This window comes from Apiospora phragmitis, assembly GCF_038363925.1.
Source record: "Apiospora phragmitis strain CBS 135458 chromosome Unknown utg000008l:1.0-3514335.0:1.0-3519231.0, whole genome shotgun sequence".
NCBI lineage: Eukaryota > Fungi > Ascomycota > Sordariomycetes > Amphisphaeriales > Apiosporaceae > Apiospora > Apiospora phragmitis.
Genome location: NW_027117407.1, coordinates 143,345 through 154,864, shown reverse-complemented (window position 1 = coordinate 154,864; position 11,520 = coordinate 143,345).

Below are 11,520 nucleotides of genomic sequence, written 5' to 3'. Positions count from 1 at the left end.
AGTAAAGGGGGAAGACGCGAACGTAGCAGAGGCCAGTTTAACGAATATCGTCCCCGAAGAGATAAAACGGAAGCCTTTTATGCTTTAAGTATAGAAAATACGGATATATCGTTAAAGATTATTTAAAAGTAGTAGCTAATAATAATTAAACAGCCTAAAAAGGCGATACTTTAATAAGTATAGGTATATAAACCACGGGCTATAATCCGCCATCTAGACTAGAGGATACTATTCACGGCCCTATAATATATAGTACGCAGTTAACTAGATCAGCCGATTTAATAAAGTTTAAAGAATTAATCCGATATTATTAGACAGAGTTAAGAACTATCGATAATTAGTAATCGGATTACTTCGAAACGTTAAGAGCAGCGACTTTTCTTTAATAGAGTAGGAAAGATAAAAGTAGTCTCAACGACGTTGCTAATATATTTTACGTTTATTCTAATTAATTATTAGATAATAATAAGCTCTTATAGGATTTAAGAGCCGATGTAAATATTATAAATTTTATAAAAAACTTCGTTAAAAGCTTTATAATAGATATTACTAAGCATAAATTCTTAATTAATACCGGCGGAAGGCCGGTTATAACTACTTATATAGGAACACTTTATTAAAGACTTTTGAACGGTACTAAAATCTCTAGTATTTATATAAAGTTTAACCTATATATCTCGCGGTTTCCCCTAAAGATTATTTTTAAAAAATAGTGGTATAAAGGCGAAGGCCGCTTAATAAGGACAAGCCTTTAATATCGCGGAAATAAAATAACCTAAATCGATATTTTAAAGAGAGGGTTTTTCTTATTTTAAACGAGCTAAAATTAATAACTAGAGGCTAGTAGCCGTAATAAAAAAATCGCCGCCAGTTAGGATATTAATAAAGAGCTCCGAAAAAAAACTAGACTATGGTATAGACAACTCTACTATTTAGGCTACGAGCGCTTAATTAAAACGATCCGCTTAATAGAAAGTATCGACCTTAACGAGAAAGAAGTAGAATAAATGCCTTATATTGCCTACGATATAGCGAAGATATAGCAATACGTTTTAAAAAATATATAATAACTAGCTTATTATATTAAAGAGATTATATAAGTAGATATGAAAGAAATTAAACCTATATCTATAAATAAGAAACGATACTATTTATTTATAATAGATAAGTTTAATCGAAAAAAGCGTTATAATAACTATCGATATAAAAACGAGGTATTTTAAAACTTTATAAACTATTTCGACTAGGTTAACGCCAAGTTAATTTCTTAGCTAAGAGATTATTTAAAGCGTTAAAAACGGTTATAATATTACGGCTAGATAAAAGTAGTGAGTTCGGCATATTAATAATTAAAACTTATTATAAAAGGAAAGGGATCGATTTTATCTAATTATCCCCCTATAATTAATACTAAAATGGCGTATTAGAGCAACATATTCGTTTTCTTTAAAACGAAGCCCGAGCTATGTACTTACAGTTAAAGATCCCGATTTATTTTTAGTCGTATGTTCTAAACGCTACTATATATATATTAAACAAAACGGTGTAGTTTATAATAGTAACTACTTTAGATAAAATATTTAACGAAGGAATCGGATCTAGTAAAACTAAACCTAACTATAAAAAGCTACGTATTCTTAAAGCACGGTACATAGTCCTGATCAATCTGAAAGAACGTACCTAGGCAGAGAAAATAGAACTTAAAAAAGTCGAGGCATTATTCTTTAGTTATAAAAGGTTAGTAAACTACGTTATATAGTTAATTAACGGCGGTAGATTCTTAACTACATTATATATTACCTTTTATAAAGATATTAAACCGGGTATTTTAACGGCTAATTTAAAATATATTATAAAGTCTTTATTATAATACGTATAAAAACGATTATGTTACCGAATAATAAAAAGAATAAAAGTTAAAGCTTTAAACCAGAACGTGGTTAAAAAAAATAAAACCGACAACGAATTTGGTATTATTAGACGTAGCAGGCCGAGAAAAAAGTAGCAGCTATACCTTATCGAGAAAAGGGCTTTAATATTCCTAATAAACTCCCACCCGGATAACGTATACTATACTGTTAGCGATATCGGTAGCCTTATAAAAAATTATAAGGATTATCGCGTAGCATACCTATTAGACATCGCCCTCTTTAGAACTGAAAAGTCCGGCTACTTATTATTATAAGCGAACTCTTCGTACGATTTAAATATCGCTAACTTCTATATAAGCTTATTACACTATTATATACTAACCTAAATGGTAAACGTGCCCTAAAAAAGGGTAAAGCTTTAGAAGGAGGGAGCGGATCTATTTAATTAAAAGGATTAAGACGATTATCTCGATTTCCTAGAGTTATCGACGCTCTAACTATTCTTAATAAACCTAGAAGACGAGCCGAGCTTTTAAGAGGTTATAAAAGGCGAGGAAAGCTCGTTATAACGAGATGCTATATTTAAAAAGATTTAAGAAAATCTCGACAAGGAATATTCGAGTTCTAGGAGAAAAAACCCTCGCATTAAAACTTAGTAGATACGAAATAAGTACTAAAAAAGAAGTATTTATTTATAAGAAAACTAGAAAAGTTTAAAGCCTAGATCGTGGCTAAAGGGTTTATTTAGAAAAAAGGGGTAAATTATAACGAAACTATAGCTATTATAGCTAAATTAGCGTCCTAACGTATTATATTAGCTCTAATAGCAACGAACAGGTAATATATTAAACAGATTAATTTTATTACTACGTATCTTAATAGGAAGCTAAAAAAAGAAGTCTTTATACGACAGTTCCTGTTATTAAAGGAGTTCTTCGAGAAATATCTTAATTAAGCGAAAAGACATGGTTGGTAACGAGAAGTTATTATTTAATTATTATTACTACTTTACGGGCTAAAGTAGTCAAGAACAGTGTAGTAATTTATTATTAGAAATATCTTAGGTAAGCAAGGCTTTAAGCCCTTATAATGTAACGACGCGATATATTATAATAAGAAAGCCGGAATACTTATAGCTTTATACGTTAACGATTTCTTTATCATTAAAGCGGACTTTCGAAAGATTGAGAATATTATTATTAAAATTAGTAAGTCGGTGCTAATTAAAAACTTTAAAAACGTAGATTAGTTCTTAAAAATTAAACTCTTATAATTTTCCGAGATTAAAGACGTTCGGCTTAATTAATAACAATATCTAAATAAAGCTATAAACCACTTAGGTTTTAAATTAACTAAACCGATTAATACACTAATCACCCCGGAATCGAGAAACGTTACTATTTAACATCTAAACGAGGCTAAAAAAGAAAATATTACTAATTTCTTATATATAATAGGCACTTTTACTTATTTAATATATATCGCTAAGCTAGACTTAATATACGCCGCCTTATTATAAACTCGGTTTATAAATAACCCGAGTAAAGACTACTAAAAGATACTAAGTAAAATACCGAAATATACGAAAAGTATAAAAAACTTAACTATTTAATATAGAGCGCTATCTTTTAATCACGCGTACTATAAATATAATATATTAGGATTATTCGTAATAATCGATTCCGACTTCGCGGGAGATATTGAATTTGCTAGGTTAACCACTAGCTTCGTTATCTTCCTAGCAGGATATCTAATTATTTAGCTATTAAAACTATAAAGCTATATAGCACTATTCACTATAAAAGCCGAATATATCGCCGCTAGCGCGTATACTAAAAAGCTAGCATAAGTACGATCCTTTTTAAAAAAGATTAACTAAATATTTAAAAACCTTATCACTATACTTATAAATAGTACAGGGCTATTTTATAATCTAAAAGTATAGCTATAAACTAGAAGAAACGTTACGTTAAAGTTTATTATAACTACGTACGCAACGAAGTCCTAATAGGTCGAATTAAGCCAATATTTGTATTAAATAAAAATAATCTAGCTAATAGGTTTATTAAAGTATTAGATAGGCCGCAATTTTAAAAATAGCTCGAACAGCTAGAATTAAAGTATTTCAAGTAATATATTATATACGGATAATAGTAATTAAACTTTAGTAATAAAAAGTTATTATTAAAAGGGGGTATTAATATATAAATTAAAAAAAATACGACGAAAAGAGCTTAACGCTACAGATCCAGCAGGATCAAAAAAGATCGGACTTAGAAAAGCCCGCATCCCCCACGCCGTTAAGGATATTTACGGCGTCGACACGCTTTATATATATATATATAGGTAATATAGCCTAGTTATTTTATAAAAAAAGAATTATTATTAATAAGAGTAGTAATAATATTTATTATTTTAAAGATTTATTAAATAAATCGTTATAACCTACCGAATCTATTATAAGTAAGGCTATTAATTAATAAATTATTTAGCCGAAGAATAGTCCCGAGTAAGGAACTAATATCTCTAAGCGTGCGATAGTGTCGAATAAAGCCCCTTTTTTTAAGATAAGTATAAAACGTTCGTCTAGAACTAGAAATAGAATAAGGAAGAGCTAGAAAATAACGAAAAGGAGTACGAGTATCTCGATTTAAAAGATATATAATAAAGTATTACTTACTTAACGGACGCCGCGTTTTATTACCGGCTTATTAATAAGGATATTTATTTAGAAACTATTATATAGGCCGACTAATTTAATCTTAATAGCCCGTATAGTTAAACTTATTAAAAAGAGCTTTAAAATATCGGCGCCGCCTTATTTTTAATAATTAAAAAGCTTTAAATAGAAGCCTATATACGAGAAAACCTAGACGTACGAATTAATTAAACCCCGGGAAGCGTCGAAATTAAGTTCGAAAATTTAAAGCCTATTTTATCGATTAAAATAATTAATATACGGAATTTATTAAAAATAATAAAGTATTATATTTTAAATATTATAACTTTTTTTTTATTTTTATTATATAATATTAACCGGTTTAAAACGTATTATAATAATATCCTTAATTTTATTATATAAAAAAACGGCGAAATACTTTTTATAATTAAGAGATAAAGACACCCGTTTTTTAATACTAGCTATATAGAAATAACGTTATATTTTATTAAAAAATAGTTTTGACACCTTTACCGACGTTTTAAACACTTTTGTACGGAAAAGCTTTATATTTTTTTAAAGAACGCCGGCTACGACGACGTCGACCTTATTGCTTTTAACGAGATTTAAAAGTTTTACTTTTAATATTAAGCGTATAATCCGGTATTATAAAGATTTAAATTCTCGTTATAAAACGAATACGAGTTTAATTATAAGATTATTATAAACGTTATTTATATTAATAAATAAAACATACTTTACGTAATAGATTCGAATATATTCTTTTAGGCGGTTATATTTTTATATTCGCTTAGTATACGAAATACTTAGAATATTTTCTATAAGTGTTAAATATATATATATTAGGGACTTTTTAATTATATCTCGTACGATCCGGGTATATACTTTTTAAAGAGAATTTCGAAACTATGTACGGATAATAGAAATTACTTATAAGTAAATACTTATCGAAGCTTATTAAATAATAAATAAAATTAAATAAGCGCATGTTCTATTACGTAAGGCCTTTAATATTTTATAAAAAGATCTCGGTTATTATATAAATGTTGAGATAATACTTTAAATAGTAATTAAAGCTTTAAACGATACGGCTGGCCCCGATAGCTTAGTTCTTACCCTGCTCGTATTCGGAATATACCCTCGTATCGACGGGAACTCACTACCGTTACTGGAGATCTAAGCACGAGGAAAAGCCGTACGGAAAGTAATAAAGATACTTCGGAAGATACGTATAAATATCGATATTTACCGAGCTCTAAATACCCGGAATAAACCAGTTATTTATAATATTTTAATACTCCCGCTCCGGAGTAAAGTTCTAGTCTAGCGAGAAAAAGAAGGATAAACTAAACTATATAAGATAGCAGTTATTAAAAACCGTATAATTCGAGTGGATACCTTAAACGGCTTAAAAGCCTTTTAAGTAATTTAAATCAAGCCGTACTACCGGGAAAAGGCCGAAGAACCGCGTAACGAGCCGGATATATAACCAGATTTAGAATAGCCGGCAAGTACCCTAAATACCGAACCGATAGCCGAAGAAATTACGGTAGCTCCCGTATAACGTGGCCGAAGACGACCTAAAAAATATCTACTTCGGAATACTCGAGCCGCTATATTCTTTATTTAAAAAGAATAAGAGAATTACGACCTAGTAGTTAAGTTTTAATAAAACGAGGTTATTATTTTGTCCGGATACCCGTTCTAGGAGTCTAACGTTAAAAAAATTAATAACCTCGTTATATAAAGAATTTTCGAATTCGTTAAATTCGATCCGAACGTACACAACGACCGGAGAATTTTCAAAACACGGCTCATACGAGAGATTAAAGGAAAAACTACGAAGCCGTACGAGAAATCCAGACTCGTAATATAAGGCTATGGAGATACGGAAAAGGAGGCTTTTCTAACCTAGTTACCGACGATCCAGCGGATGAGCCAAAGACTCCTTTTAGCCCTTGGACCGACCCTGATCCGAGACTTTAACGTATGAAGCGAGCTACGCGATATTATATAGGCGTATACTTAGTCGTATAATAAGCTAAACCGATTAATTTACGCACGCTTACCGGTAAAACTAAAAACTTAGTACCTTAAAGGAATGCTATTTTAAATCGTATTACCCTTATACGGATTAGTAGAGTTAAAATTTCACTAGTTTAAAACGTATTATAATTATTACGTACGAAATTTAAAAATAACCGTATTAATATATAACGCTTATTTATTATTTATTACGGAAAAACCGGATATTTTCGATATTATAGTAATATAAACCGACGATATATTTAGCTTCGCTATAGCCCCTTTTTTGAAAAGAGGAAGAAAAATTAATAAAAGAATAATTTCGTACGAAATTAAAGAATATCTTAACCGAAAATACGCCGATCGAGTTTAATAGAAGTAAAATTCGATTAGAATTATACGATATTTTTTTCGAATAAAAGAGATAAGTTAATTAATTAAAGCCTATTAACCCTAAAATTATTAGTAAAAACTAATAATATATCTCTTAGCGTATAAAAAGAGCATATTTAGTATTTATATATTAACCGGAGGTAGCGTACGACCTGTTTACCGCCGCTTAAGTATAGACTTTAAAGGATAAGGATATTAAGAGCCTAAATATACGGATTAACTAGTAGATCTAGAATCCGATACGCGGCCTAAGATATATCCCGCTTAATTTTTATTATATAAAGATATATATTTTTATCGACGGTTTTTTCGCGAATAATAAAAACTTAACGTCCTAGTTTGGATACCTAGTTATTTTAGGTTAAAAGCTTAGCTATACGAGGGATTAATTCGAAATTTAAGGTAATATTATTTATTAAAGCTCGACGAAATATAAAAGAATTATTTAAAACGTATTAATTAACGAACTATATAGTATTATTTCCGGTATTAATAACGGTATCGTACTTAATACTATATTAAAAAAATTCGTATAAAGCTTCGAATTTTAAAAAAAAATTAATAATCCTTTATATAAACTCGAAATCACTTTATAAATACTTGGTTAAATTAGGAATAACGAATAAAAAAAAATTAATAATCGATATTATATCGCTCCGAGAATCGTATAAAAAAAGGGAAATCTCGGAAATCTATTAAGTCGACGGCTAAAATAATCTTATAAACGCCTTTATTAAATTTTTTTTAAATAAAACCTTTAAACAGTTAGTATTAATTAATAATTTAACCGTACGCGTAAAAGCGTACATCGAGAGACTGGACTCGTACGGCGAGTAAAAAAAGAGGAGAAAAAGAGAGATATCTTTTTCCTTAACGGGGTATAACGTATCGCGATATACGATAACGCTTTTACTATTATTACTACTTCTATTATTATTATTATTTTTAATTAATAATAAGGAAATAATATATATTAATATATAATAATTTTCCTTATTATTATTATTATTAAGGGACCTATTATTTAATTAAGTTAATATTAAAAAGGTATAGTATCACCTATACGGCTCAAGTAGGTACTAAATACCGGATTAGCGTAATCTATTCGTACGAAACCTTTACGAAAAGAAGACTCGTTTTAAAAAGGGCAGCTGCCTAAGTTTATTATTAAAATAAAAACTGCTAATATTAAAATAGTAAGAATTAAAGTTTTTTATATTACTTTAAAAAGGGTGCTACGTACTTACGCGCACGAACCCCTTTCTTATTTTATTAAAAGGGGCATACAATGCCCCTCGTAGTTCGTATTAAAGATAGACATGAACAGTAGAATATAACGATTAAACCTCGATTAAACCCGGAACATATACGTACGTACGAAAGCCTATTTAATTGTTATAACCCGACCTAACCATGCGGCTGAAAACCTCATTCACCGGCACGGGATACGATAACCCGATCCGGCTACGATACTACAACTAGCGACCGTACCGCTAGCTATATTAATATAAACGCAATTATATTTTAATAATATATAACGAAATAAACGGCCTTAGCCCGCGCGGCGATAAAACGAATACAAGCGGATATAATAATAAGGCACGACGAGTCACGTAACGAGCCCCGGAAGTAATAAAAAGGTACGACGCCCGAGGTAAGCTAACTAAGGTTAGATCACTATAATCTAAGGGATAGATCACCGTAAGCTAGTAACGGGATTACCGTAAACTTATAAGTAATTTAAAGGATTAATAAAAAAAGAATTAAATATATAACGGAAAATATTTTTTATATATTTTATATAAATACTTTTTATTTTAACAATTAATTTAAATATTAATCTTAATTTATTAATAAAATAAACATTTTTAATAAAATTATTATAAATATTTTTAAATTTATATATTTTAATTACTTTCGTTTTTATAAGTTATTATTTATTATATTAATAAAAGCGGACTTTTATTACACTTTTAAAAAAAAAATTATTATTAATATAAACCTTAATACGTTTTACTAAGTTTCTTTTAAAACTCGAATAGCGTTCGTTATATTTTAATCACTCTTATTTTTACGAGTTATTATTTAAACCCTCGAGTAATAGCATCACAAGAACTATATCTATACCTAGCCCTAGTAACACCGTCCGATAAGGAAAGATCCCTGCCGCTACCCTTAACGCCTCTTAACGAGACCTTGCTATAAAAATTAATAGCGACGATAGCGATAACGAGCCTACTCGATAAACGCTAGCCAAACGAATTAAGGAGTTCGAACAAGAAAGCGCTAATTATTAACACTATTACGCACGGCTCGAAAGAGAGTATAACGAGCTCTAAATTAAGGGTACCTTAAAATAAATACCTTATAATATTAATAAGCTATATAAAAAAGTACGCCTCTTTTATATAGTTATTAATATTATTTAAACCCTTATTATATTTAAAAAGGGTATAAAAATTAGCACGTTAATACTATTTAACGAAATAAGCGAGAATTTTCAAAGCTTTTTTATTTAAATTAAAACCTATTAACGATTTTATAAAAGAACGTTTTAAAACACTATTTAACGAGTTATTTATACTGCTTCGTTTTTTAAAACTAAAATATTCGCTTAATTCGAACCTTACTTAAATAATCTTATAAAAAACGACTAATAAATTAAGCTATACCGCACGGAGGTATAGCGGATTTCGAAAGCTACGATAGCTTCGAGTAAGCTTTTAAATTTTTTTTTTAAAACCCCGACGAAAAACAACAGGCGGAGAGGGAAGTCGAAACCTTTAAATAAAAGGGATTAGCCGCCTCCTATACCGCCGAATTCCGACGTATTATAACTCGATTAAACTATACCGAGGCTATAAAAATTATAATATATTATCGAGGATTAAAAGAGAACGTTAAAAATAAATTTAGCCGGCTAGATACCCTTAATAATCTTTTTTATATAGAATTTACTATTAAAATTAATACTCGTATATATAAACAACGCCGCGAGAAATAAGGCGGACTATTATAATAAATTAATTAAACTCAGGTTAATATCGGACGACTACGTTAATATAATAATATACCGCTTAAAAATACTACGGCGTATAGTTATTATAATAAACTTATAAATCTCGATATTATTAAATATAATAACTTAAATAAAAAGTAGCGCGTTATTTATTATAATTATTAAAAATAAGGATATTACGCTCGAAAATATTAAATACCGAGGAAAAACTTCCGACGAGTATTAGACGAACGATATATTAACGCTATTAAAATAAAAAATACCTTTATAATAGTTATTAAAAGTAATAGCGCTATTATTAAATACGGCAGCCTATCCTAGATAGTCTGCTACGATAATAGGTGCGCTTTATACCTAGCGGATAAAGAAAGTATTAAATAGTTCCTAAAAACTCTTAAGGGTAGAAAAAACTATAACCGGAGCGTCGCGATAATGCGGAGGGAGCAACCCTTTTTATATAACGATAATAGCGACCCCATAGACGACACCATAAGTTAACTAGCGTAACCACTAGACTATGAATGTCTGGTTAGTATACTAATAAAGGAGCTAGTGAGTAAAATCGTAAAATTTAGAGACTTAAAGACCGATAAATGGTTAGCCATCCCTAGTATTCCTTACCTCGACTTAAAACATTTACGCTAAGTATTTATTACGGCCGGGTTTAATTAAAGAATTTACGGTAATTACGCGGTAAAAGACGACACCCGAATCTCTCTTACGTACGAAAGGTATTTTATGTTCTCTTAGATTTCACGCGTATACGATACCTATATAAAACACTTCGTAAAGAAATTCGAATACGAATAGTTTCCTTAAAAGATTAGTAAACGACTTATTACGTGATTATACCCTAATTATATTATTAAAAAAATCCGAACGTTAATCCCCGACGGACGGCGTATATACCTATTAATATAAGAAGACTTATAATAGCCACGATAATACTACCTAAAAGGACGAGATTAAAAGAAGTATTTCGAAGATCGATACTTTAAACACGCCTAAGAAAAATCGCGAGCTTATAAACGTTTAAAAAAAGCGTTTAACGTTTTTAAAATATATAAGTATATACTTAATAAAAAAAAACCCTTAATATATTAAAGAATTTATAAAATATTTATAAATTATTACGAACTTAATAAACCTTCGAATTACTTAAAAAACCCGAGTCGTAAGTATTAAAAATAATATTTCATATAAAAAAAGTATAAAAATACCCCCGCCGGTATACTAAAAAACGCCCTATAAAGAATAAAAGAAACGATAACGATAATACGAGGATCGATCGTAAAATATTATTAATTACCTACAGGAGCAACGTTTAAAAAATAGACGCCGCCTATTATAAAAAAATAATAATAGGCGGACTAAGACAGGTCTTTATATTAAACAATAAATAATCGAGTTATTTATAAATATATTATATTAGTAATAAGCGTAAAAAAAGTTTATATTAAAGCGTTACTCGATAGCGAAACGTAAAAAAACTATATTTTATTACGAATTATTAATTACTTTAAATTCGAATA